Source organism: Vigna unguiculata, chromosome 3, assembly GCF_037176805.1.
Source record: "Vigna unguiculata cultivar grain cowpea cultivar isolate G323 ecotype 2 chromosome 3, ASM3717680v1, whole genome shotgun sequence".
In the NCBI taxonomy this organism is placed as follows: Eukaryota; Viridiplantae; Streptophyta; class Magnoliopsida; order Fabales; family Fabaceae; genus Vigna; species Vigna unguiculata.
This window is the reverse complement of record NC_140794.1, coordinates 13,720,735-13,736,071: the sequence shown is the minus strand read 5'-3', so window position 1 is coordinate 13,736,071 and position 15,337 is coordinate 13,720,735. Positions and strand designations below refer to the sequence as shown.

General features: G+C 29.8%; 1 non-coding gene across 1 annotated transcript; it reads left to right on the top strand.

Annotated features, from left to right (window-relative positions):
- Positions 1-1,070: 1,070 nt before the first annotated feature.
- LOC114180034 (small nucleolar RNA R71) lies at positions 1,071-1,177 on the top strand. The gene has a single exon (XR_003603610.1). It is a non-coding gene; the product is annotated as a small nucleolar RNA R71 (small nucleolar RNA).
- The last annotated feature ends 14,160 nt before the right edge of the window (positions 1,178-15,337 follow it).

The following is a 15,337-nucleotide window of genomic DNA, read 5'->3' as shown; positions in this document are numbered from 1 at the left end:
TCTCTTTTTTGTTAGGAGCTCTTTCATGAATTTTGCATATGTCGGCATCTGCTCCATAGCTTCCACAAAAGGAATGTTAATCTGCAGTCGCTTGAAAATGTCCATGAACCTTGCAAACTGCCTCTCTTTGTCCTTTTTGGAAGGGTTTTGAGGGTATGGTAGGCTCTTCAACTGAGGCACCTGTTTCTCACCCTTCTCCCTCTTTTTCTCCTCACTTTTATTTTTTTCTTCCTTTTCTTCTCTTTTATTTACAAACTCTCTTTTATTTTGTTCTTCCTCTCCCTCACACTCATTTTTTTCATTTTCTCTCTCTTTTTCCTCCAACACCTCCTCCTCTACACCTAGGTTGTCTCCAATCCCTCTTCCTACAACTTTACCACTTCTAGTGGTAATAGATTTACAATGCTCCTTGGGATTAGTATGTGTGTTGGCTGAAAATTGACCTGTTGGCTGAAAATTGACCTGTCTGCTGATCTGATAATTGTTTCGCCAATTGTCCAACCTGTGTTTCGAGATTTCTTATTGAAGCTTCTGTATTTTTCTGATTGGTCAAAGAAGCTTGCATAAACTTTTCTAAAGTATCCTCCAGTTTAGATGTTCTGTCATGCATCGAAGGATAATGTTGTTGTTGTTGATAAGGAGGTTGTCTGTTTGAAGGACCAGCTTCTTGCTTCCATCCAAAATTCTGATTTGGATTGTTTCTCCACCCCTGTGAAAAATTGTTATTCTTGGAGAAATTTCCTGGTCTTCCTTGGTTGCTCACATATTGAACTTCTCCTTGTGAGCTACTCTGATAAGAACAATGACCATTTGGATGATCTCCTCCACAAAAGTCACATCTCATGGGTTGTGACTGGGAGAAGTTTGCACAACTTGCAACTGCTCTGGCAATTTAGACATCTGCTTCGGCAGTGCTTCAATCTGTTGAGTCAGAATTTTATTCTAAGCTAAGATCGCATCTGTAGTACTAAGATCAAACACTCCCTTCCTCTGAACAGTTTGCCTATTATGCTAAGCTTGATGATCTGTGGATGCTAATGCCTCAATGATTCAGCTGAGCAATATCCTCAAATCCATGATTTGGGCATTTCCTCAATAAGGAATTGAACCGCTCCCAAGCTTCACAGAATGGCTCATCTGGTCCTTGCCTAAACATCGAAATATCAGCTTTGGCTTTGATGTAGCGAGATGGTGGAAAGAATCTGTTCAAGAATTTCTCCTCAACATCCTTCCAGCTGTTCAAACTCTGATTTGGATATGACTTAAGCCATTCCTTTGCTTTACCTGCCAAAGAAAAAGGAAACAAATGCATGTATACATGCTCAAGATCTCCTTCTTGAAAGCCCATGGTTCCTATCAATTCATAGAATGTAGAAAGATGAGTGTATGGATCTTCATTATCCATTCCAGTGAATTGATGAGAATAGATCAAGCTGAGGAAAGTTGGCTTCATCTCCAAAGTTTTGGTGGTGGATGGTAATGCTATGCTAGAAAAATATCTCGGCCCTTGTTGCATAGCATAGTCTCCAAATGTCTTCCTGGCTGGAGCTGGTCTTTGATTCTCCATGTTTTCTGATTGAGGTGTGATGGAAGTACATGAAGATTCTTCCCTTGTCTTTCCTTGCTTCTTTTTGCTTTTGCCTCTGTTCCTTCTAGCTGTCTTTTCTATCTTCGGGTCAAATGCTAATCGATCTTCAGGAACCTGACCTCTTAAGAGCATAAATCAAACAGCTTAAGCAAGGATTAGTACAAAGGGAAAATTTAATAAGCTATCTAATAAAGAAAAAAATATACACAAAGCTGGATGAGATAACTAAAATTTCAAAAGAACACCGTTCCCCGGCAACGACGCCCAAAATACTTGTTGGTCTCTTGGCAAGCGTACCAAAAGTCAATTGTAGTATAATGATTTGAAGTAAGAGTGTCGAACCCACGAGGAACGGATTCAGTTAAAATAATTAATTATTTTGATCAGCATATATATACAAAGATTTTAATTTGATTTGACATTAACTATTGCATAAAATTAATACAGTAGAAGCGGAAAAGTTTAGAAAAATACAGTAAAAGAAACTGGGATTGAATTTCATCTATCTCCCTTGTCTGTAATCTAGATAAATATAATATATAACATCTGAAAATACCAGTATTGATGCACACTTAAAAATCATTTATACCGATCCCTCGCGTATAAAATTCATAAGATTAATTCCCTAAATATTGATTCCTCATATATTTAACAAACTATCCAGCATTACGGTCGAGTGTTAAAAGCAATTGATATATTGAGATCTATTCCTAGCATCACAGTATATCAAGTATCATTGTTCAAATCAGATTTTCAGAAATATTTTTCGGTCAGATCTAAAAATCAACATCAAAACATCTATTGATCAGATAGAAGTAAGCATTAATAGTAGAACAACAATACCAATACTGAGTAAAACAGAAATGCTATATATAAATATCACCAGATTACATCCAAGTTCGAGTAGATTACATTCAATCCCAAAGGAGAAGATTAGCCACTCATGGCAGCCATCAAATCCTAAGAACTAAGAAAAAGAAGAAGAATTATGATCTGTGTGATGCTCCTAGTAACAGGTCTGCAGCACGGATGCATTCTTCTCCCAAAATTCCCAGCTAATTTCACTTTCTGATCCACTAAGAATATATACCCACGAAGTCTCGCTCAAGCTACCTAAGTCTCGCTTGAGCGAGACATCATTCTTCATCCCAAAGAAAGCCTCTCACTTGGGCGAGATGTGCTGAAGCCAACATCTCGCTTAGGCGAGCAAGAGTACTTCAAGCTGAAGAAAGGATCTCGCTTAGGCGAGATTGACAGCATCTGAACTCGCTTGGGCGAGTATGGCGGCAAGGGAGGGTCTCCACTGCACGAGCGCTTGCTTAAGCGAGCTCCTGTGTCGCTTGAGCGAAAATGGCAGCAGTGATTTTAGCTTAAGCGAGCATGCTTAAAATTGAGCGAAAATGACAGGATTTCTTCCCTATTTTCTTCCTTTCTTGCTTTCTCCTTTGCTCCTCCTAAGTTCTTTCCTTTCTCTACTCTATTGTACCTGAAATTTACCAAAACAGGGATCAAGTGACTTCTTTTCAACAAAAACTTGGAAGCTCATTCTGTTCTAGATTTAGGGAGAATTAATCATGATATAAATACAAATTAAGAACATAAGTGCCCTCATTTCATATGAAAATTACTCATTTTTGGCACTTATCAGATGTGAAGTCAGCATTTCTGAATGGAGTCTTGGAGGAGGAAGTATATGTTGAACAACCACTTGGATACATGCGAAGAGGCGAGGAGAAGAAAGTCCTGAGATTGAAGAAGGCACTTTATGGCCTGAAGCAAGCTCCACAAGCATGGAATGAAAGAATCGACACTTACTTCAAGAAGAATGGGTATGAGCAATGCCCTTATGAACATGCTCTTTACATAAAGAAGAAAGGAGAAGATGTGATGTTCATTACCCTCTATGTTGATGACCTTATCTTCACGGGGAATAATGCTGAGCTGATTGAAGCATTTAAAGAAGTAATGAAGAAGGAGTTCGAGATGACCGACTTAGGTCTTATGAAGTATTTCCTTGGTTTGAAAGTCATTCAAGGGAAGGACGGTATCTTTGTGTCGCAGGAAAGGTATGCTGAGGAGGTCTTAAAGAAGTTCAAGATGACAAGTTACAACCCAATTTCCACCCCTATGGAACCAGGCACAAAACTTTCTAAGTATGCAGATGGAGACCGAGTTGATGCGAGTAAATACCGAAGTCTGATTGGAAGTCTCAGGTATCTTACAAATACCAGACCAGATTTAATGTTGATTTAATGTTGAGTGTTGGAATAGCAAGTCAGTATATGGAGGAACCAAGGTATACTCATTGGAAGGCCCTAAAGAGAATTTTAAGGTATGTGAGAGGAACTGTATCACTTGGTCTGATGTATACTAGGATGGATGATTACCGACTAGTCGGCTACTTAGACAGTGATTGGTCTGGAGATGTTGATGACCGGAAAAGCACGTCTGGATATGTATTCTTCATGGGGAGCACGACGTTCACCTGGCTTTCAAATAAACAGCCCATTGTAACACTGTCAACATGTGAAGCAGAGTACGTTGCAGCATCCTGGAGTGTCTGCCATGCAGTTTGGCTTAGAAACCTTCTAAGCAAACTGGAATTGAAGCAAGAAAAGGAGATTGTGATCCGAGTTGATAACAAGTCAGCCATTGAATTGGCAAAGAACCCGGTGAATGATGAGAGAAGCAAGCACATTGATGTTCGATTTCACTTCATCCGAAAACAAGTGAAAGAAGGAAATGTAGAGTTGGAGCACATTGAAAGTCGTGCACAAGCTGCAGATGTGTTTACAAAACTGCTGCCATCCTCTCTGTTTGAGAACAACAAGATGATACTTGGAATTAGATCATTTTAATAAATTGACTGGTCACCGATCTGATCATACCTTTTTTCCAAATTTCAAAGTTCATCTCATATCGATAATCTTAAATAATTACTAGCAAACACACATGCAAGAATTTTCGTGTCTGTGTGTTCTTATTTATTTAATTTTTATAAAGATTTGAGTTAAGATCAATAAATAATATATAATTAATTTTTATAATAATTGTTAGATGTTAATTAGAAAAATAAAATATATGCACAAAAGAGATTTTTAAAATAATTGTTAAAGATAAAAGAGATTTTTAAAATAACGGGTTGAGAAGGGATTTTTAAAATAACGATTAAAGATAAACTATTTATAAAATAATTTTTAAAATAATAATAAAAAGTAAAAGTAAAAATATGAAATATGGACACAAAAAAGGATATCACTTTATATATTGTTATAGATAAGAAAAAACACCATATTGGTATAATTATTTTTCAAAATATTTATAAAGATAAGTAAGTAGTACCAATTTGTTAAGCTAAACGCTCCTTTTGTCTAATTATAATTTATTAATGCTATTAAAATTTTTGAAATGGAAACATACATCATACCGACTTAATTTTTTAATTTATATTCTGTTATTTGTATTGTTACCAAAAGTGGCATCATAAGATTGAGCTATAAAAATTAAACTTTCTTCTCGAGGTTTGAACTCTTTTTACATGTTTTAGCATTGAATAAAGTTCATACGAAAAAAACTCTATTATATTCAAGTAAATTGAAAAAACAAATAATAATATGAGAAAAAACTATAAAAAATAGCAATGCAACTCTATTTTGGTAAACATATACTCACATGTATATGTATATGTTTGGATCTCTATATATAAAGATAAGTAAGAAAAGATATTTAAATTTTGTTACTTATTACTCATTTAGCTAGTTTTTGAAAAGTTAACTTGTTAGCAAACTATTAACAACTAGAGATGCGTCTTGTGTATTAATCATGAAAAAAGACTTCAAATACAAATACATATGGGCCAAGGCTGGGGTATCAACTTTGGTGATTGATGTGTTAGCTAACCTTCAGAGGCTTAAAAGGAAACAGGAGCTCTTAGTTGGTTGTTCCATCAATTATGGTAGTTTCACATGCTATGATTTGGGTCATATATATATATATAATATATATATATATATATATATATATATATATATATATATATATATATATATATATATATATATATATATATACATGATTAACTCTTATATTGTATGAAAATGAGATTAATTACAAGGAAAAAAGGTTATATTGCTCAATGCTATAGGATAGTGAATATATATATATATATATATATATATATATATATATATAATAATTAATTAAAAAATTACCACCATTACATCCCTTCTGGAACAATATTAAAAAATAGTAATACAAATTTGTTGCAAGATTTAAAATATATTTTTGTAAAATAGGGTGTGCGTAAGCTAATATATTTTTTAATTAGTAATCTCAAAATTTATTTTACGTGAAAGATATATATTATCTGTACCTAAAGGGAATTTTTCTTTTTTGTGTTTAAATTACTTTTTCAATTTTATTTTTTATATAAAATATTTATTAAAGTAAGAATTTTATCTTTTAAGTATTTTTTTTAAATTTAATTTTTTTACGATTTAGCAGTATTTTAAACTTAATTATTTTCTTTATTAAGAAATTATCAATAAAATAAATAAAATTATTTACAGTAAAATTATAAAAATGATTTATATTTAATTTTATATTTAAAGTAATAATAATATTTTTATTATTTTTTATTATAAAATGAACCCACAGTGCTTTTTTCACTTTTTTATATTTAGAGAATACATCAAATTATATAGATTAAAGTATACTTTTAGTCCCCATTTTCGTAGCAAAATTTGAATTTGATCCCTCAATTATTTTTTATCTCAATCTGGTTTTGGGAAATTTGACTCAATCAAGTCCTTTCCGTTAGTGGTGGAGTAACGGTGTTAAATAGGGTGCCACGTGTCAGCTTCTGGATTTTTTGAATTTTTTTTGAATTTTTTGAATTTTTTTTATTTTTTATTAATTTTTAAAAAAAATTTAAAAAAATTAAAATTTTGCCACGTGTCAAGCTGACATCGTGCCACGTGGCAATGACAGTGCCACGTGGCAATGACAGTGCCACGTGGCAATGACAGTGCCACGTGTCACTATTTGGGAGGTGTCATTTTCTCATTCTCAATTTGGTCCCTGTATTTTATCTTTTGTCTCAATTTAGTCCCAATTTTTGTAAAAATTATACAATTTCGTCCCCCTCCAAATTGAAACAAAAATTATAAAATGTTATACAAATATTTTATTAAATTTGATTTTTTTATTCAAATTGATATTTTTATTATATATTTTCAATAAAACCAAGTTTCTTTAAATTTGTTTCACATTAAATTTTACTTAAAATTGTTTTCAAATTTTAAATTTTTTTTTATTGTTACATAAACTAGTTAATTTTTCTTAAATTATATAATTGTTACTTTTATACTAACTAAAACATTTGTATAGAAATTATTGAATTTTACACATTTTAAAAATATGAAATTATTTAAAATATAAATTCAAATAAAAAACAATATTAAAGTATAATGTAATAAAATATCAATATAATTTATGATTTTTTTTATTAACATTATTTTCTATTAACAACTTTAAAACAATTTTAAATAAAGTTTAACGTAAAATATAAATTAAAATAAACTTAATCTTGTTAAAAATATTTACTTGAAATATCAATTTTGATAGAAATATTTGTGCATATTTACATAGAAATTAAATTTGGTTTCAATTTGGAGAGGGACAAAATTGCACAATTTTTACAAAAATTGGGACTAAATTGAGAAAAAAAATAAAATACAGGAACCAAATTGAGAATGAGAAAATGACAACTCCAAAATAGTGACATATCACTCTCATTAACGTGTTAAAACGAGAGCCAAATATATCTTTAATGATGTGAAAGATATAGACAGCACCCCGTTTTTGTACACACTTTCTTTTTCTAATTTTATTTTTCAAAATTTTAAATAACTATTCATAGTAAAAGAAAAACTATATAAATAATAAAATATTTATCTAACATCAAAATTTTAAAAATATTTATTTTTATAATTATACTTTTATAGAATTTATTTTATAATTTAATAAAATTTTTATTTACACATTATTATAATAATTTTTAAATATATTAAGAAAGAAATAATATATATATATATATATAAACGAATAATAACATGTGTGTTTTTACAAGTAACTAATAACTTTTTAATTATATTAAAGGAGAAGTATATTTTTAGTCGTTCTACTTAGAGTCTGATTTTTTTGTTGAGTTTTTTGTACTGTTTTCTACTAAATATTAAAAACACATCGTTCTGATACTTTAAAGATGATTTTAATATATTTCGAAATTTTAAAATTAATGACTATCAATGTGTTTTAAAAGTACAACAGAGGAACAATAGAGAAAAATCAATAGAAAATCCAAACTTATCTACTTACATGGGAAATTAGAATTTGTTCCTCCTTCCTAATTCATACAAAATTAGTTCTTATAAGTTAGTAATGTATGGAATTCGTACTCCAAAACAGACGGTGTTAACTTTTAGGTGATGTGTATAACGATGATGCTGACTGGACTGACATCTTAGAACACATGGCGGCCACGTGACGAACACGTGTAATTTCAAAAAAAAAAATTGTTGTTTTTTTTTTTGCAGAAGTCCAGAAGGAAAGTAACCAATATACACAAGTACAAGGTTTTTTTTATGCAGGCCACAGGCCAACCCGCGCAAGTTGCGAGTCATGCGAGCTAGTTCCCTTCATTTTTTCAACGGGCCTACAAGCTGACCCAACAGGCCAAGCCCACATTGTCACCCCTAGCTCATTTTCCAATTATAAATGGGTCACTCTTTGACCATATGAAAATACCTCAATTTTCCATGGCACACATAAATCAGTATAATTGTCAACCCTGCTACAACCACTTGTCACTACAGTTTCATCTCATTTTTTATTTGTTTCTTCTTCCTTACAATGCTTGTCCTCACACTCATTGCACATCTTTCTTACCACAACACCATCGTTTCGGTTTATGTTTCCCCTTATTTCATTCTCCTTCACCTGCTCTTATCTTCGATTGTTGCTTCCAGAATTTAACTTACTAGGGACGACCCTATCGTGATGGAAGTTCTCCTCACTAACATGGGCAAGTTCCTCTTTCATATTGTTCTATGCCAACTCCCTCCATATTTGATTCTCCACGCTGAGACTCTTTACTCTTTCTTGAAGTACCCAATTAAGCTTCTCCATGATCTTGTGTATTGCCTTCAATAACATTCTTGATTGCATCACTTTTTTTCACATCGAGCTCCATCCACACACTCTCTGCGTGTTGCACGATGAAACATAGTTCTCCGATATCATATTGTGTTTTTACCTGGTCACGTTTGTCTCCAAGTTTGTCACCCTTGACATCATAACCGCTGCCACCTTTCCCGTCTCGTGCGATTGCACCACCTCTTGTTGTAACTCCTCAATTTTCTTGGTATTCTTTATGTCCTCACTTTACAAACTGTCAAGCTCAACTTTGAACTTATTGAGGTTTTCCTTTCTTACCACATTCTCATTCACCAATTCATCACGCTCTCGTTAGAACATTGCAATTTTTATCGTTGATTCCTTACTGTATTGGTCATCTAAGCTTCCAAGTTCGGTATGTACACACTACAACAAATTTGCTGATTTATGAGGGAAATTAGCAACAACAAAAAATTGGTCACTAATTTGTTGCTAATTAGTGAAGGATTAGTGACAAACTAATATTCTAGTTAACTAACGAGGGACTAGACACAACATAATATTGTAGCTAAGTTGAAGCTAATTAATGAGGGAGTAGACACAACATAATATCGTAGCTAAGTTGTAGCTAATTAGCGAGAGACTAGACACAACATAATATTGTAGCTAAGTTGAAGCTAATTAGTGATGGACTAGACACAACACAATATTCTTTCTAGAGTTGCTTTTGTTCCGCGAAGGCGTCCACTCAAAAACACGCACCAACGTTTCCTAGCCCCGTTTACGCACTCAACATACACTCTCCATAGCCCCTCACCCTTTGTAGTCTCTAAAATATACTTTCCTATCTAAAAAATGATCTTAACTACCTTAACTAAGATCAATGGCATAGAAAAACGAAATTAAATAAAAGCACTTTAAAGCTTATTCAAGGACCATACATTGTGGTTTCTTAACCTTATGACGACTAGGTTTTTCTGACCATTCTCCTTCATGCCAAAAAAAAAAAGATTTGGCAAAAAAACCTATTTCACATCCCTCGATATTTGAACCCACAACCACACAATTTTAAAGCAAATACACAACCAATTCAACCAACTCATGTTTCATAATAACTCCTATACATCTAGAATTATATTATGACTCACACGGTCCAGTATTTTATTAAAAATAATTAACACACAATTGGCATACACCCCCCGCTCGTATCCTCACACAAGAGCATCATAATATGAACCTCCTGCTCATATTATCATGTGTTCACCACTAGCCATGAACATACCCGCTCATGACACAGTCAATCATCTCCTGGTCCAAGTCCACATCTCAACACATTAAAACAAAATTAAGAAAAACACACTGCCCTATACAAGATACGCACTCAAGTTGGTATTAGGGAGTTCAATGTTTCCATGAACCTGCCCGCTCGTGGTCCAACTCTATGAACCTCCTTATTCGCAGTCTAACTCTACGGACCTCACCGTCCGTAGTCCAACACGCGTGATCCATCCAACTACGAACCTACTCGCTCGCAACAATTCTCAAGTGTGAGCACGGAACGTCCGACCATCCCCGCTCGTATCCTCACACGAGAGTATCATTAATATAAACCTCCTTGCTCATATTAATCATGCGTTCCAACACCAATCACGAACCTATCCGCTTGTGATACGGTCAAGCATATCCCAGACCAGACCCAACACAACAAGTCATGCAAAATGCATCATAAACGCACCTTGCCACTTGCTCTATTGTCTAGCGCAACTTAAGCGCCATCAGGCGAAATGGCAGTGCAGACCGCTTAACGGTTCCACAACATTGTCGGGCGCCACGACACACTAGGCTTCCCTATTTCTTGCTATCGCCTGGCAGTTCACTCTGCACTAGCAAGCGCTACACCAGTAATGTGACACTACTGTTTTAGGTACTCTAATTCAATTTCTAGCATCCAACAATTCAATTCTCAAACATCCAGAAACTAAAATACGCATTCATATACTTCGTATACTCAAATTTACAATATCACAACTCAAATGCATCATTAAGGTATAAGCACACATCTATCCCTTTATAAATTCATAAAAAATCATCAAAACAAAGTGTTATACCTAACACAATCCTGACAACTAAACAACATACAAAATAGGAAGAACACATAACCATTGCTCCAAAATATCGCACAGACAATAAAATAGCAATGAAAATAATAAAAACAACAAAAACAACAACAATAACAATAATAATAATAATAATAATAATAATAATAATAATAATAATAATAATAATAATAATAATAATAATAATAATAATAATAATAATAATAATAATAATAATAAACGAAACCATAAGAACACAAATAATAATAATGAAATTAATAATAAAATAAAATAAAAAAATAATAATAATAAAATAATACTAATAAGATAAAACAATAATAATAAAATAATAATAATAACAATAAAATAAAGCAATAATAATGAAACAATAATAATGATCACAAAATCATAAATAAAATAAAACATTGATAAAAATAACAATAATAATAAAATGATATAATAATAATCATAATAAAATAAAATGAAATGAAAATAATAATAAAAATAATAATAATAATAATAATATTAAAATAAAATAAAATAATCATAATAATAAAAGTAGTAAACATAAATAATAATAATAAAAATATAAATAATAATAATTATAATTATAATTATAATACTAATAATAATAATAGTAAAATAAAATAAAATAAAAATTAATAAAAAAAAATAATAATAATAATAGTAATACTAATAATAAATAATAATAATAATATAATATTAAATTAGATTAATAATAATAATAAGAAGAAGAATAATAATTATAATAATAATAATAGTAATAATAATAATAATAATAATAATAATGATAAGAATAATAATAATAATAATAGTCAAATAACATAATAATAATGATAAAAAAATAATAATAATAAAATAATATAATAATAATCATAATAAAATAAAATAAAATGAAAATAATAATAATGATAATAATAAGAATAATAATAAAAATAATAATAAAAATAATAATAAAAATAATAATAATAATAAAAATAATACTAAAATAAAATAATAATAATAATAGTAATAACAATAAAAAATAATAATAATAGTAATAAAAAATAATAATAATGATAATAATATTAAAATAAAATAAAATATATAATAATAATAATAAGAATAATAGTTATATTATAATAATCTTGATATTAATAATAATAATAATAATAATAATAATAATAATAATAGTAAAAACAACAATGATAAGAATAATAATAACAATAATAATAGTAAAATAAAATAATAATAATAATAATAATAATAATAAATAATAATAATAATAATAATAAATGTGTCATATTTAGGAGAAAAACTCTAAACATCATGCAAAACATAAAAGAAGAATCATATTAACCACTACAGTGATTGGATCATATAGAGAACTCAATACAACGGAAACCACAAGCACACACATATTTTCTCTAAAACCACGTACAACAAACATCCATCAAGAGGTTAAACGATAAAAGAATTTGTTTCAGGAGACGACTTTCAAACATCAATATATAATGCAATTACAGATAATATCATTTAAGCAAGAAATGACAATCTCCTAACCTGGTTTCCCTTGCTCAAGATTGCAAAATTTCCTAGAGGTACTTTTGTTCCATGAAAGCGTCCACTCAAGAACACGCACCAGCGTTTCTTAGCCTTGTTTACGCACTCGGAATACTCTCTCCACAACCCCTCACCCTTTGGTAGTCTCTAAAATCTACTATCCTATCTAAAAAATGATCTTAACTACTTTAACTAGGATCAATGGCATAGAAAAACGAAAATAAATAAAAGGACTTTAATGCTTATTTAACGACCATTACATTGTGGTTTCTTAACCATATGACGTCTAGGATTTTCTGACCATTCTCCTCCATGCAAAAAAAAGGATTTGGAAAAAAGAACCTATTTCACATCCCCCAAGATTTGAATCCCCAACCACACAATTTTAAAACAATTACACAACCAATTCATTTTTCATGATAATTCCCATACATCTAGGATTATATTATGAATCACACGGTCCAGTATTTTATTAAAAATAAACAATTGGCATACACATCACTTGAACCCAAGTACTCTTAATACAACTAAGTACCCTTAACCACTTAAACTAGTACTATTTCTTGTCTTTACTCTCCACATTAATTAACTTAAGGATTTCTGCAAGGTCACATTTATTAAATAAATATTTATTTATTTTTTTAATTTTCTCGGATCTTACAAAGAATAGTGCGTTCTGAAATTGGAGATTTCTAACCTAAATTTCTGCCTCGGTTATTTTAAACCGAGGCATAAAGGGCAATTATGCCTCTGTTCTAAGGAAGACCAAGGCATAAAGTCCAATTCAATTCTGACCATTCTCCCTCGGGTAACATGAAACCAAGACAAAATAACTTTAAAGATTCAGTTTGGGGGAGCCGAGGCCTAATCCTCTGAAGTTAAATAAAAACAAAACAAAAGAACGTGAATTTAAAATTTTTGAAAGACATTATGCCTCAATTATGTTAGAATCAAGATAGAAAACCCTTTATGTCTCGGTTATTCGAAAACATAAAAATTTATTGAAATTGCAAAAATGATAATGTTTTTAAATATGTTTTTGTTCTTCTTTAACCGAGACAATAGTAATAGAATAATTATGATAATAATAATAATATTATTATTATAATATTATCGTTAAAAATAATAAATGTTATTATTAAGAATAATATTTTTATTATAAAGTTAACAACATATATGGAAAGGATCAATCTTCTTTCTTTGCTACCCACTGCGAGCAAGAAGCTTAGCCAAAATGAAATGTTTAATTATTAATTTTGTTTTTCCATTATGGTATATTCCCATATTGGTTGGTATGATGTTGGTGTTGGGTTTTGTATTTCTGCCACAAGACAAGTCCCACTAGATGAACTTAATTGTCACTTGTTTCTGTCTTTCTACCTTTTGCAAGCTAGGTTTCTGCGGATGAAAATGTTCCACAATTCCAATATTTTCTTGGTTCTGTTTCACGTTGTTTAGGATAAGAAAAGTTGAATGCTCCTTTTGTTGTGAAAACATGTGGTTCAGAGGAAGTCCTTTGATTTCATTAATCTTCAACAGTTCTTTCGACGTGTTTATGGCAACTATTCTCAGTTTTTCCGTACCATTTCAGAGTTAACACGTGTTTATACCAATAATGTATAGCCTTTGACTGTAGATGAGATGTAATATTCAGGAAGAACTAAAATGCTGATGAGATTCTCCATTTGTTAATATGTTGCACTTTTATTTTATGGATTACTTTTTGTGTCTTACGATTCCGTGGCAGATGATGAAACAGAGAAATGTTTTGTGGTAAACGAGGAGAAACAGTAAATTCCATTAGTTATATATGTGGTCAAATATATACGTATTTGGCAATTTTCGATCAATCGGTTTCATGTTTCAGGTCCATAAATTAGTGTGATTAAGGGTTTTTTTATTAAAATGGTTTAGTTGTTTATACAAACACATATTTAAAAACAAATTATCGATTATGGGCACCGGCGGATCTATAAAAGGGTCATGAACCTTCCCCAATTTTTTAATATTTATAAAATTTAATATATATTTATATTTATATATGTAAAGGAAAAAAAATTTATTGTTTATGTTTATTTTTCAATTTTACTTTTTAAATATTTTTGTAAATTAAAATAATTATTTTATTAATATTATCTTTAAAGTAATTATTTGTTTAATTTAATACTTTATTTTTATTTTTATTGATTTTTTAAACTTAATCATTATAAATGAAAATTAATTACAACAAAATAAAAAAATTATTTATATTTAATTTTACAATTATAATAATAATAAATAATTTTATTATTTTTTATTATCATAAAAAATAATATAATGTTTTTACTAATTTATATAACAATTTTTAAATTATTATTTTGGTTCTTATTTTCGTTCAAAAATATTAAGTTGGTTTTTCGGTTCTTAATTTGATTTTTATTTTTGAAAAAAAAAAATTCAATTTGGTCGTTTATCGTTAAATTTTTTGAATTGAATCAATATTTTTTTTATAAAATTGAAGTTGTGAATAAGGATAATTTATTTTATTGTTATAATTGTTTATTGTTATAATTAGTTGTTATAATTGAATAGAATATTAGTAAATCTTATGAAATACTTATGTTAAAATATTAAAATCTGTGTGAATATGTATGTAAATCAAAAATTAATATCACATAAATCAATTGAGTTTATTAATTTGAATATATTATCTGCATAAAATATTTTTACTAAGAATTTAGTTAAATATAATAAGAATTTTGTAGAAAATATTTAAGAATTATATAATTTTATAAAAAAAAATAATTATCTATAAAAAATTTATCTCTCAATTAATTTTTTTTTTAAAAAGTGATAATTGAAAGATTAATTTTGCTTGTATTTAATGTAGTAAAATACGTTTAATTGCTTACAAAAGATTGTGTAATTGATTAAT